Below are 13,756 nucleotides of genomic sequence, written 5' to 3'. Positions count from 1 at the left end.
TTCTTTTATACACTCAACACACACCTGAAAGTCACTAAAATCAAGAAAATCAAGAATTTCACTTGTCACCAGCATTTCAATTCTTTGTTTAGAAGTATGACCTAAGTGCTTGTGTCATAATAAAGCGGGATTCTCATTTGTCAATTTTTGTTTTGTACCACGAGAACTTAAATGCAATGTTTCATTATATGAGACAACAATATTAAGAAAATATAGGTTATCAACCGCAGATAAAGAACTGATCCCAATAAGATTTGAATCAAAAAATAATTTAAATTCATTATTTCCAATAAACAAGAATAATCATATTTGTTTAAAGTGGAAATAGAAACCAAATTTCGTCTAAAAGATGACATAATATATGTTTCTTTCAAATCTAAATAATTTTCAGTCTTTAATAGTAACCTAAATGTCCCTATTGCCTCAACTTTAATTGATTTGTCATCGCCCACATAGATGAATCTTTCAGCATCAATTGACATTCGACAACTTAGGCAACCTTGCATAGACACACTTATGTGAGTGATAGCACCAGAATCCATCTACCAAGTGTGTTTGGGCATAGAAGTCAAATTAACCTCAGAATAAACTAAAGTAAGGAGCATACCTTTCTTTTTACGTCAAGCGTGATATTTGGCGCAATCCTTCTTCATGTGACTTTTTCTTTTGCAAAAGAAACAACTGGACTTTGGATCCTAATGTCTCTTATATTTTTTCTGCGATTGAGGGTCCACTGTAGCTTCCTTATTCCTTTTCTTTTTCTTAAACTTGTCCTTAGAGGCTACTGCCAAGTGAGCACTTTCAGTCTTTTCTTGCTTCATCATTTCTTCTTCTTGCAAATAGTGAGAAATGAGTTGATTAAAAGTCTATTTGTCCTTCTTCCAATTATAACTGACTGTATTGTGCAGGAAGAGATATCAAAATTAAATGCATGAGTAAGTCTTCAGACAACTCTAACTTTAGTGCCTTTAATTTCGAAGCAAGATGGGACATTTTCATAATGTACTCTCTAATGTTCCATTTACCTTTATACCTCATAGAAACAAGACTCAAAAGGAGAGTGTTTGTCTCAGCCTTTTCGATTTTAGCAAAATATTTTTTTATTTCCTCAAGGAACATCTTGACATTGACCTTTTCAGACATAGTGCCCCTCAAGGATTCAGGAATTGCATGTTTCATGATCATGAGACTCATGCAATTGGATCGATCTTATCGCTTAGAGTTTCTTTTATTCTCAGCGGAACTCCTATCCGTAAGAGCAAGTGGTTGATTCTCTCATAGTGCAATATCCAAATTTATGCATTCGAGAATAATCATAATGTTCTCTTTTCAGTTTTTTAAATTAGAATCACTCAAAACAGGGATCAAATTTATGTTTGCAGATGTCGTAGAAGCAGAAATATTAACTGAATCAAGAATAAAACAAGCTTACGATTAACATATATTTTCACATGCATTAACATAAAATAACATATTTAAACTATGATGAACCCCATCACAAGATACCCAGCACAACATTGACATTTAGTCTTTGGACAGAAATCTCAACTTGTAAGTGGTACTCTCAATACAGTAATCAAACATGGATAATTAATCCTGTCAAACAACGAGCATTTCTTTAGACCGACTCGTTATTCACATAGAAAACCATACAATTATCTCATATTTATTACTAAAAATATGTATTTGCATTCCTCCAAATAGTAATCTTTCTTTGAGCTGATCACTATTCACATGAACCTCAAATACATAATCATCACAATATTCTGAATGAGTCAATCTACACAATCGAGGTTACTTTGGCAACATATTGTTTCAATCAATTCAATTAGAATATTGAACCCTAAATTAAAAAAATATCAAGGTTCAAATATGTCAATATATGTATATGAACAAAAAAAATACAATCATAATCGGTATAGGGCCAAAAAGTAACCGAAAATGGCCCTCCAAAAGGACCCATGAAGTAGACCAAATATCCCTAAACAATGAAGTCCTCATAATTTTTTTTTATCGTAAAGCATATGCATGGGTCAAAAATGGCCTAACCTGACTCAAGTCAGACCTAAAACACCTCAATCGAGACTGAATAGACCCAGCCCTCATAATAACATCATATGACATGGTTCAGTTCCCGCAGCCAAATGGGGACTGAACTGGGTCAACTGCTCCAGGATTCGAATGAAAGTAAGCCTTCTCTAGCCCCAGCTGAGGGCCGAATCGGCTCTGAACCGGTCGGCTAAAGGTTGTACCGGCTCTGGTTTGGTCGACTGAAGGTTGAACTGGGGCCAAACTGAATGCTAGAATCGGCTAATGGCATTGAGAAGGACAACAAATGGCACCTGAACCGCCCATCCCTATTGAGTCAGCTAATGGTGCGCTGAATCATCCTGGAAGTCGTATCGTCTAGCCCGACTGAGTAGGCTAACAAGCGTCAAACCGGCCTGAAAGTCGTATCGCCTAGCTCGACTGAGTCGGCTAACATGCGTCGAACCGACCTGAAAGTTGTATCGCATGGCCTGACTCATCTCGGGTCGAGGGCTGAATCGGCCAAACACTGCAGCAAACTAAACGACTCGACTCGGGTCATCGGATCAGTTGTACGTCGAACCGGCCCCGACAGTCGGTAGCCTATCACGAAAAGGCTATCTGGTATCGTCGGCCTGAATACTTTTGATGACGATGATAGGGGCAAGTCAGACCCCTTTCCTGCATCGTTGTCGGTCACGGCTGGCCCTGAATGGTCACCAGTGGTGGCTTGAGGCGAGTCTTATGCCCCAGGTCACCATCGGTCACCAACTAGTCAATCGAGACTCTCTCTATCCGACGAAACAATAAGCTCCATCGATCGGCGATCCTAATAGCTTCACATCCCTTTTTAGTCGGCGATTCAAAAAAGGGCAAACCCTCATTCGTCTGGCCATCAAAAAAATGTGCTCGCCCACCATCCGACAAACAAAAGAAGAGAGGGCCCTCTTCTGCCGTCTGATGGTCTAAAAAAAATGTAGGGGGACCGTTGTCGCACTCCGTCCGACCAGCAGAGAGACAAAAAGAAGGTTGTCCGATCAATTAAAGAAGGAAAGGGCCTATCGACCCTTCTCGTCTGATCGACGGAAAAAAGGAACAAGCCTCTTTCTGGCCGTCTGACGATCTGAGTTTCCATCCTGTACGGCGGCACCAAAAGGGAGGGGGTTCGATATGACCCTCCTCCCGTTTGGGAATACCTGAATGGTGCAAGGAGGATCGATCGGCCCTCCTCCGTCAGCGCCATCCATCGATCGAGAAATGAAACAAAAAAACATGATGTTCATAAAAAATGAGTATTTCAACGATTCAACGAGAACAAGCCGCTCTGATACCAATTGTTGGATTTTGAATCCACCGAAAAACTAAATAGACCATTAATCTTGTTTGCGCTAAATCGTTGAAAGCAAAACAGAAACCAAATCTTGATACAGAAGTGTACCTGAATTCATTGGTGCTCTGATAGATCTCTGACAGGTGTGATCTTCCAGAACCTCTATACGTGGCTTTATCTTTCTCTAAACCTAATGAAAGAGGGATATTTTTCTCTTGATAATGATGGGAAGCCTGAAGAGAAGGCCACAATATATGGTTTGGGAACCATAAACTAATTGTAACCACCTGAAAGTCTACTTCCAATTTAGCTCATCATAAAATTAGAAATTGAAAGATAAAGGCATAAGAGGTCTTTTCACATAATAAGTTCATATCGTATGAGATATCACATGGCCCAACCATATTAGATCACATAATATGGGCCTAAACATTTAGACAGTACATAACGTGTGATTGTACATATGTAGGCCTACACAATTTTTCCCAACAATGTTGAGATCTCCTTGGCTTAGCACCCGTTATTTTTTGCAGCCAGAATAATTCTTTCATTTTAAGGCAATGTTGAAATTCGTAGCAAAGGAACAAGACTTTATCGACAGCAGTTGCACTTCCCCGCTCACTCTCCCTTTGAGCAGACATAATATCATTTTGGAGCTTTATTTTATATTTCTCAATGTCTCCCATTCTGCTAGCATGCCAGAGTTTTAATCTACACTTCAGCTCCTCAAGTTTACGGGCAACTATGAACATTGGCACAACACGAACAGGGGAGACCACGCATCACTCATAGTACTTTCACATTCCGGGACCAACCAAGGTCCACATTTCAAAAAACTGGAAAGGAATCTTAGCTTTAAAGCCAGACATCCCTGAATCAAAAAGAAGGTCCACATGGTTTGAGACGCCTTTAGGAATGGATGCTAAGGAAGAGCGTGGGAAGGAAGAAATCAAAGGTGCATTAACAAATGCACGATCAATCCGGCTAGCACGTGGGAGAGACCCCGAATGGTAGATGCTCCAAGTAAATTTCAAAGAGTCATTATGAAGCTCCGAGAGATGAAGACAAGCAAGAAAATCATTAAACTCATGTATAGCAATAGAATCAGACGATGCTCCTTTTCTTTCATCTGGGGATCAAATGACATTCCAATCCCCAATTAGGGTCCAAAGCAGCTCCCCAAGCTGCATTTCCTGCAAGTGTTCATACAGTACTGTCCTACGAACATAGCCATTACGAGCGTGAACAGCCAGTATATGCGGTTTACCTGAGTATCTTCATCAGTGATTCAGTTTTTTTTTATAGGCATCAGTGATTCAGTTTTTGGGACCTTCTTATCGCCTGCAAGTTGCCAAGCATTATTGAATTGCTTCTTCTCCATGTTTCTGTATTCCTTCAGATGAGGTGTTAAAGGGCCAGGTCTATCTTGCTAATGCCAGCACGTGCTTCGATTGAGCCATATTAAAAAAAAATGTGAGAACATTCTGTGTTTCTTAGAGAGGAGCATAAAAATCAAGTGACATCACACCCTGTTTCTGTTGTTTCAGATAATAAACACCTTATTTCTCGGAGTATGTTTGGATAAAGAACCACCTAATGGCATTTAATTGACACCATGCACTCGTTAACGATGACATCCGCACAGAGGTATAAAATGGAACCAACCATCTTTCCAACTTTCCCTGAACACTGGAGTAGGTGTTAAAATCTACAAACAAGGCAAGTCAAGGCCTATGCCCAAGCACACCAGTTTAAAACTCCGATCATAAGGTACAAGAATGTTAAAATCTAGTGACCAACTTTACATGTATCAGCAGAGATTATTAAACAATGATAAAATAAAATCCAAATGTTATATATCAGAAGAGCTATTACTAAAGATCATGTCATATTTTCTTTGATTGTGCCAGTTGCTAAATGGTAATCAAAGCCACCTAAAAGCAAGCCAAGTGAAACCTTATGAGCAGTTTTATGCGGTTCACTGCAGTATGTTTACAAAGATATGGATATTAGTAACTAAATCTCATTACTATTATAAGTGATGAAAAACTAGAAAAAATCATCAAAGTTCAGCATGGCATCCTAAAGCAACAACTACTTGTTCAGCGTTTCCTTCTTTTGAACCCTTCTTTTTTCTACCTTGCAAAGAGAAATTCATAAGTCATATTCCTTGGTTTGTTTATTTGCACATATTGATATCGCTCAGACAAGAAAAAGGGAACACTTTATATACAACTTCCAAGTTCCTTTGTACACAGCCAAAAGGAAGATGTAAAATCCCCTTTATCTACAACTAGAAGGCTACAACCAGGCAAGCACTAAATATAGGGAGAAAATTAACACTTGATGAAGAAGCTAATTACCAACTCAACAAAATGGAGAACCAACTACCCTATGAATGCCCATGATCTTTCTTGACCGTGGAGGATATCTTATTGTCTTAAATTTTCCTTATGTAGTCCCGTTATTATTCAAGTCAAGCCATCAGTTTTTTTGCAATAAAGATTGGGGATAACACCCTGCGGTTCAAAACACGAGACCCACAGTTAAGATATGGTGCACTACTAATCCAATTGCTAACACATTTGATTAATATCAGTCAATCACGCGGCGCCCTTGATTATTAAGGGAAGAAAGAAGATTTGCATGGTGGATGCTTTTATCTAAATTTCTTCACTTCGCAAAAAGGTCAACATGATTGCACTAAAATGCCAATTACATGGTAAATAACAAGATATAACAAAATAATCTACATAATGGAGGAGTACCCTACATTCAGCAACTAATTGTCATATTGCAAGATGAATAGTTACAAGCAGCAGTAGGCAATCAAAAGCTTAAGTTCGAATTTTCCATAGCATGTCAAATCTACAGATGAATATGTGGCGACACATATAGCAGATGTCCTGTGACAGAGACTGCATGTCTGGTAAATTTGGCACATTGTAGCATTGCGAACTACGACATGTACCTGTTATCATCTCTTGTTGACCTTGCATACATGAAAATCATAGTCAAAGTATCTCTTTCATTTAAAAGGAAAGTTGATTGTTTCTAGAAAAATGAACAATTTGCTTGCAACACTTTGTGAGACAGATGAATTTAGTACAAGGTTTCCAGTCACAGTAGGTGACTCGTGAGAGGAAATAGAAGCTCTTCGGTTTGAATGCTAACTGAACTGAAAGGGCTTTACATATCCCTGCTAATTTTTCGGTATGTTTTTGGCCAACAATCTTTGCAGGTGTTATCCGCACAAGATTTCCTGGCTTACCAGGAACAGCTCCTTTAATCATCACAACCCGAAGCTCACTATCTATTTTAACAATCTGCAATTTTTGGATTTTTGTTTTGGTCCTTCCCATCCTACCAGGCATCTTCTTTCTTCCCTTTATATACATGCCCAGGTGTTTTTCCTGCACCGATCGAACCCAATGCCCTGTGACTTTTCGAACCTTGAGTCATTGGACCACGTCTAAAATTGTGTCTTTTGATCCCGCCTGCACAAATCAAACAAAAAATGAATAGCCAAGCATATCTGTGTTGTTTTTTCCACAATTTTCAATGCAGAGGAATTGGAAACAATGCTTTTCCTTGGCTGTATATGGATTTAACACAATTTACGATCTGACGATACAAGAAATCCAAATGAGCATTCAATTAACCTTTAGAAAACTCCAAACGATAACTATGGGTGTAGACAAGCAGAGAGTAGCCATGTGCTAAGCAGATCAGGATTGGTTAACACAAAAGTGCAGGCTCAAGACTGGCTCAAACTTGATCCAACCTTGCTTTGCTCAAGCACAAGCTTTATAAAATGGAAAACCAACAAAAAACACTTTGTTTTAAGAGAATTTACTAGAAATGCCTTTGACAATTGATTTTTAACCATCTTATCAAATGAAAACAAATAAAAAATCATTTGTTTTTAATAGTTTTTCATACTTTTTACTAGAGGTGCCACTAATAGTTGATATTCAATAATCATCATAGATTTGCAAAAGAAAAGTTCTGGTCGTGTGTTTGCAGTAGAAGACAGAAAACTGGTTTTATCTTTTTCTTGGGCCAGAAAGCATATGAATTTTTTTTTAAATAGGAAGGAATGCATGAAATTGCTCATGTGAAAGTATAAGTGATCATTGTTCCACATGCGCACAGAAGCACAGGAAAAAACAAAAAAATCCTGAAAACAAGTTATCAGGAAGGTACATGGTTCATAAGTTGGTAAATATAGAAACTCAATCCCTGTGAAAATCAATCGTTTCCCAAAAAAGTATGCTCCACAGATTTTTCTTGAGTTGGGGAAGCACAAACAATAACTGTCGCAGAAAATAAATGCCCTACAAGGGAATTGAATGTACAGGTATATAATTAAGAGGAATGAAAACCTACCCACTAAAAAATATGCCAAACCTACCCAATGGAAAATTTTTGGTGTTTTTTTCAAAATTCTGGCTGTACAGATGTGTTCAGCATGATTGATTTACTAGAAATCGACACTTAGATCATGAATTTTGGATAGAAAAAACGGTATTTGGAACCACGAAAATTTATGAAAATTGTAAGTCATTGATTTTTGAAACATATAAAAACCTATCCATTCATCAGAATCAAATGCTCCAAGATCTGATTCCTATAAAAATAAGCATATAGATCACATCTGTGCAGTCGGACTTTTGAAAAAAACACTAAAAATCCAATAAGACGTGTGGTGGGTAGGTTGGGTATGTTTTTAAGTGGGTAGGTTTTCATTCCTCATATAATTAATATAATTAAGACGTAGATAACTCAAGTTGAAATATTGACCAACCAACTCAGATGACTGCAAACAACCCATACCAATATTCAGCTCAACTGGCACTATTATCAAAGCATTGACACAATAGACAATTAGTCATAGATAACTTGACTAGCATTCAAAAAGATCAAGTATAGACAAGTGACAATACAATGGACTGTGACTAGGGCTGATAAACAAATGGACATAGCCTTCCAAGCGTTAAACAGGGAAATATAAATCGTACAACATAGACCATATTCCCATTGCCTAAAACGATTCTATTCTATGATCTCTAAACCGCCATTATATCCTGCAGAAACCTAGGAAATAACTAGTGCATAACTCCATCCGAGACTTAACATTCTATAACTAACTTATCAAACACAAATGGAACCACGCTAACATACACAGTGATCCTCAGTGTTCATGCATTAGTTTGAGTTTGACAAACCCAAAATATCATGATTCTTGAATTTGTCAATGGCTAGAACATGACCCAGCATATTTCAATACATAAAACTAATATAAATCAGAATCAAACATAAAAACCATACTATAATAATAAACAGATCAAGTAATCCATCCAAATCAAAATTATGCATCGAAGGAAACATGTGGACTATAGCATAAAAAAAAGATAAATTTCACGAAGATGGTAATGGTGAATTTGGCACCTTGGAACCCTTTTCCGATAGATTTCCCAGAAACGTCGACGAGATTGCCTTCGTTGAAGATGTCATCAAGGACCAACCTCTGGTCCGGCTCGAATCCTTCTACCGAAACCACCCGGAACTCCTGCAGATGCCTCATGGGGATCGCGCCCACCTTATTGAGATGTCCCAATTCGGGCTCGGTGAGCTTCTTGTCCCTGACCCTCCGGTACCCGGCCTGGACGGCATTGTAGCCTCAGTGGCCTCCGTCTTCACTTGGGTGACGATGTTGGAAGCCCACCACCGTCATGGGGATGACCTTGCCACCCGGCTCAAAGTACGTCATTATCCCCAATTTGGTGCCCATCACCCCAACTCCGGCTTCCATGCTCAATGGGCCGCCTCTCGATTGGGCACGGGGTTTTGGTTGTGGTTTTGTTGGTGGGGAGGGATATAGAGATGGTGGGGAGGTGGTGGTAGGGTTTAAGGCCATTGTAGGGTTTTAGGAAGGGAGTTTGGGAAGGGGAATGAGAGGAAATTAGGGTATATGGGCAGCGTGCGGAGATGGCAATGACCATCTTTTTGGGGAGAGACTACAGGGAGAGAGAGAGAGCTAACTGTAATTTCTGAAAATTTTGGCCGCGTTAGAAAAACATGCTTAGGGTAGTTTAGTCATTTTATTAAGATTATTAGGGTGTTTGGTTCGTATATGAAAACCCATTCCTTGGAATAAGAGTTTTACTTCGTGGCTACATGGAACGAAACGGATCCACGTTTTAGAATTTTTACCAAAGAATTTTATTTCCTCTATCTTTAGTAGAAACAGGGAGCGATTCCACAGTCCTAAGGGATTTGGTGAAGTGGAGGGAGCCTTGGCCACTAGACGGTTAGTCAGGCCTTGCATTAATGATGGCGAATGGCGAATGGCGAATGGCGAATGGCGAATGGCGAAGGATAAGCCCTTACTCAGCCAAAAGCGGGCGACTCACTAAGGGCGCAAGGGATGGGTCATGGGTTTACACCACGAAGAAAGCAACTAGGTTTCTTCGCAAAGTTGGTTTTCCAATCCTTCATAGAAATAAAAACATTGACTACCAATTGCATGAACCAAATATATTAAGAATGACATCGGTTCCTGTTTTACAATGTGTGGTTAGGTGATCGGGCTCGAGTACTTAACAAAATAATCGGATCACACAAAACACAAAAAATCGCTATAATGCGTAGTGATCTTCTGTGTAAAGTACAAACACATAAGCTCACTACGCTACGCATGCAGCAGTTTTCTATGTAAAATACAACAAAACACACACAGTGATTTTTTGTGTTTTGTGTGCCACAAGTAAACTCCGCCTATGTATAATTGTTTAGTTATACACTGCCGGTCCCAAGCCCGGATAAAGGAGGAGGGTTGCGGTAGGCCTGTGACAGCCAACATAAAAACTTAATCATACCCTATGAATATGAACCAATATAAGAATTTCGTTGGGGCGTTCCCTACTGAGCGACGCGTTGTACTCTATAGGCCTGGAGGCAGTGATAAATGGGCAAGGGTTGCTAGGTCGTCGCCCGGAAGCGACGCGTCACACCGGCGCTCGGGTGTGGTGTCAAATAGGCAAGGGTTCCCTCACTTTGTTGGACGGGTGGGGGTAAAGAAGTTAGTCCAAGACCATAAAATTAAGTTAGCCACTTGGAACATAGGGTCTTTAAGTGGTAAGTTGGTAGAGTTAGTAGATGTTATGTGTAGGAGAAAGATTGATATTTTATGTCTACAAGAGACCAAATGGGTAGGTGAGAAAGCAAAAGTGATAGAACCTTAGGGATATAAGATTTGGTATACAAGAATAAATAAGAATAGGAATGGAGTAGGGATTGTTATGAGTCGTGAGTTTATAGATAATGTAGTTGAGGTCCGTAGGAAGGGTGATAGGATTTTACTTATTAAATTAGTATTAGGTACGAATATTATTAATATCATTAGTGTTTATGCACCTCAAGTAGGTTTAGATGATTCCACTAAGCGTCAATTTTGGGAAGATTTAGATGGAGTAGTACAAGAGATATCTTATGGAGAAAGGCTTTTCATCGGCGGTGACCTTAATGGGCATGTAAGCATTAGTAGAGATGGATTTGAGAGTATCCATGGAGGCTATAGTATAGGAGAAAGAAACGATAGTGGAGAAAGGATTTTAGATTTTGGTTTGTCCTATGATATGATCTTAGCATACACTTGGTTTAAGAAGAGGGAGTGTCACCTAGTAACATTTAAAAGTGGGGTTAATACGAGTCAGATAGATTTTTTCCTACTTAGAAAGAGTGATAAGGGTTGTTGCATCGATTGTAAGGTTATACCGGGAGAAAGTGTAGCTACACAACATAGAGTCTTAATTTTAGATCTTAGAATTAGACAATGCCGCAAAATGGATAGACATAGGATAGATCCTAGAATTAAGTGGTGGGCACTGAAAGGAGCTAAACAAGGAATGTTTATAGAGCGGGTAGTTAAGGAAGTTGATTGGTGTCTCGAGGAGGATTCAGAATCTATGTGGAATAAGATAGCGGGTGGCATGAGAAAAGTGGCTAAGGAGGTATTGGGTGAGTCTAAAGGCAGTGCACTGCTAGGTAAGGATACATCGTGGTGGAACGAGGATGTCAAATTAGCTATTAAGGTTAAAAGAGAGTGTTATAGAAATCTAAGTAAAAGTCGTGATAATGAGAATTTGGAGAAGTATATGATAGCAAAGAAGGAAGCTAAAAAAGTAGTTCGGAACGCGAGGGATAAGGTATATAAGGAGGTTTATGACAAGTTGGATACCAAAGAGGGTGAGAAGGATATTTATAGGATTGCAAAAATGAGAGATAGAAAATCGAGGGATCTGGGTATGGTTAGATGTATCAAAGATGAAACACAAAGGGTTTTTAGTCAAAGATGAGGAGATTAAGGAGAGATGGAAAGATTATTTTGATAAGCTATTTAATGAAAGTCATGCTGAGGATCTTGGAGACTTTTCCATTCCTTTTCATGAGATGAATCGTGACTTCATGCGCAAGATTCAAAAGAAAGAAATTGCAGAGGCTTTGAAGAAAATAAAATCAAGAAGGGCAGTTGGCCCAGATGGTATACCTATCGAGGCTTGGAAATGCTTGGGAGAGAAAGGTTTAGAATGGTTGACAAATCTTTTTAACAAGATTTGGCTGACAAATAAGATGCCTAATGAGTGGAGGAAGAGTACTTTGGTGCCTCTATATAAGAATAAGGGTGATATACAAGATTGCATAAACTATTGTGGTATAAAACTCATGAGTCATACTATGAAACTTTGGGAGAGGGTGATTGAGTCTAGGTTGAGGAAGGTTGTCATGATATCGGAGAATCAATTTGGTTTTATGCCTGGAAGATCTACTATGGAAGCTATACATCTTCTTAGACAACTTATTGAGAGAAATAGAGAGAGGAACAAAGATTTGCATATGGTTTTATTGATTTGGAGAAGGCTTACGATAGAGTACCTAGGGACGTTCTCTGGTGGACAATGATGAAGAAAGGTGTTTCTCTCAAGTACATTAGTATAATTAAAGATATGTATGAAGGAGTAGTAACCAATGTCCGCACTTGTGGAGGGGTGACAACCAATTTTCCTATAACGGTTGGGTTACATCAAGGATCTGCTTTAAGCCCTTTCCTATTTGCTATAGTGATGGATGAACTTACGAGATCAATTCAAGAAAATGTGCCATGGTGTATGTTGTTTACTGATGATATTGTTTTGATTGATGAGTCTAGAGCTGGGGTTAATGCTAAGTTAGAATTATGGAGACAGACATTGGAAGCAAGAGGTTTTAAGTTGAGTAAGAGTAAGACAAAATACATGGAATGTCGATTTAGTAAGCAATGAAATAGAGATGAGAGCGTATTGAAGCTTGGTGAGCAAGAAATACCGGTGGATGATTCTTTCAAATATTTGGGATCTATCATTCAAAAGTATGGAGAAATTGATGGAGATGTAAATCATAGGATAAAGGTTGGGTGGATGAAATGGAAGAGTGCAACTAGAGTGTTGTGCGATTGTAGAATGCCATTGCGGTTGAAGGGAAAGTTTTATAGGACGACTATTAGGCCTGCTTTACTATATGGTACAGAATGTTGGGCTGCCAAGAGACATCATATTCAAAAAATGAGTGTAGTTGAGATGCGTATGCTGAGATGGATGTGTGGAAATACAATAAAAGATAAGATTTGGAACGAGGAGATACGTAAGAAGGTAGGCGTTGCACCCATTGAAAATAAGATGAGAGAGAATCGTTTACGGTGGTTTGGACATCTTCGACGAAGGCCTAATGATGCTCCAGTTAGAAGGATGGAGAAATGGGAAAATATATTAGTTAAAAGAGGTCGGGGTAGGCCTAGGAAGACATGGATGGAGGTGATAGGAAAGGATATGAATGCTTTGAACCTCACCAAGGACATGGCATTGGATAGAAATGAATGGAGGAGAAGGATTCATGTGGAAGACCCAGAATGATTTTCTTTGTTGGTTCATATCGCCGACCCCAATTGTTTTGGGATGAAGGCATAGTTGTTGTTGTTTGTTGTTGTTGTGTGCCACAAGTACCTAGGGTTGTCAACGGGTCCACTTTGTACTGGGTGCCCAGCCTGACCTGAACCCGATTTTCTAGGTATGGGCAAAGAAAGTACTGACCCGAATAATTTTTGGGTCGACCCGAGAAATATGCAGGCTGGGTTTAAGTCATGATTTTTGCTAGGTATTCGATCGGACTTGGTTTTTTTGTTGGGTACCTGACCCAACCTGAGTATTTTATATGTATTTTTAATGAAAATAAAATTTTAAAATATGCAAGTCCGGTTATGAGATTCTATTTTCATGACCCGATAAAACCCAAACCTGGTTAATACTTATATAGGAGGGTCCGGGTCAACCCTGACCCGACCCATCGACAACCCTACAAGTA

General features: G+C 39.1%; 1 pseudogene; it reads right to left on the bottom strand.

Annotated features, from left to right (window-relative positions):
* Positions 1 to 6,560: 6,560 nt before the first annotated feature.
* LOC149835166 (large ribosomal subunit protein uL3c-like) lies at positions 6,561 to 9,289 on the bottom strand (annotated as a pseudogene).
* Between the last annotated feature and the right edge of the window lie 4,467 nt (positions 9,290 to 13,756).

Source organism: Nuphar pumila, chromosome 6 (genome assembly GCF_984573655.1).
Source record: "Nuphar pumila chromosome 6, dmNupPumi1.hap1.1, whole genome shotgun sequence".
Classification (NCBI taxonomy): Eukaryota; Viridiplantae; Streptophyta; class Magnoliopsida; order Nymphaeales; family Nymphaeaceae; genus Nuphar; species Nuphar pumila.
Note: the sequence above shows the minus strand (reverse complement) of the source record. Positions and strands in the feature narration are given on the sequence as shown.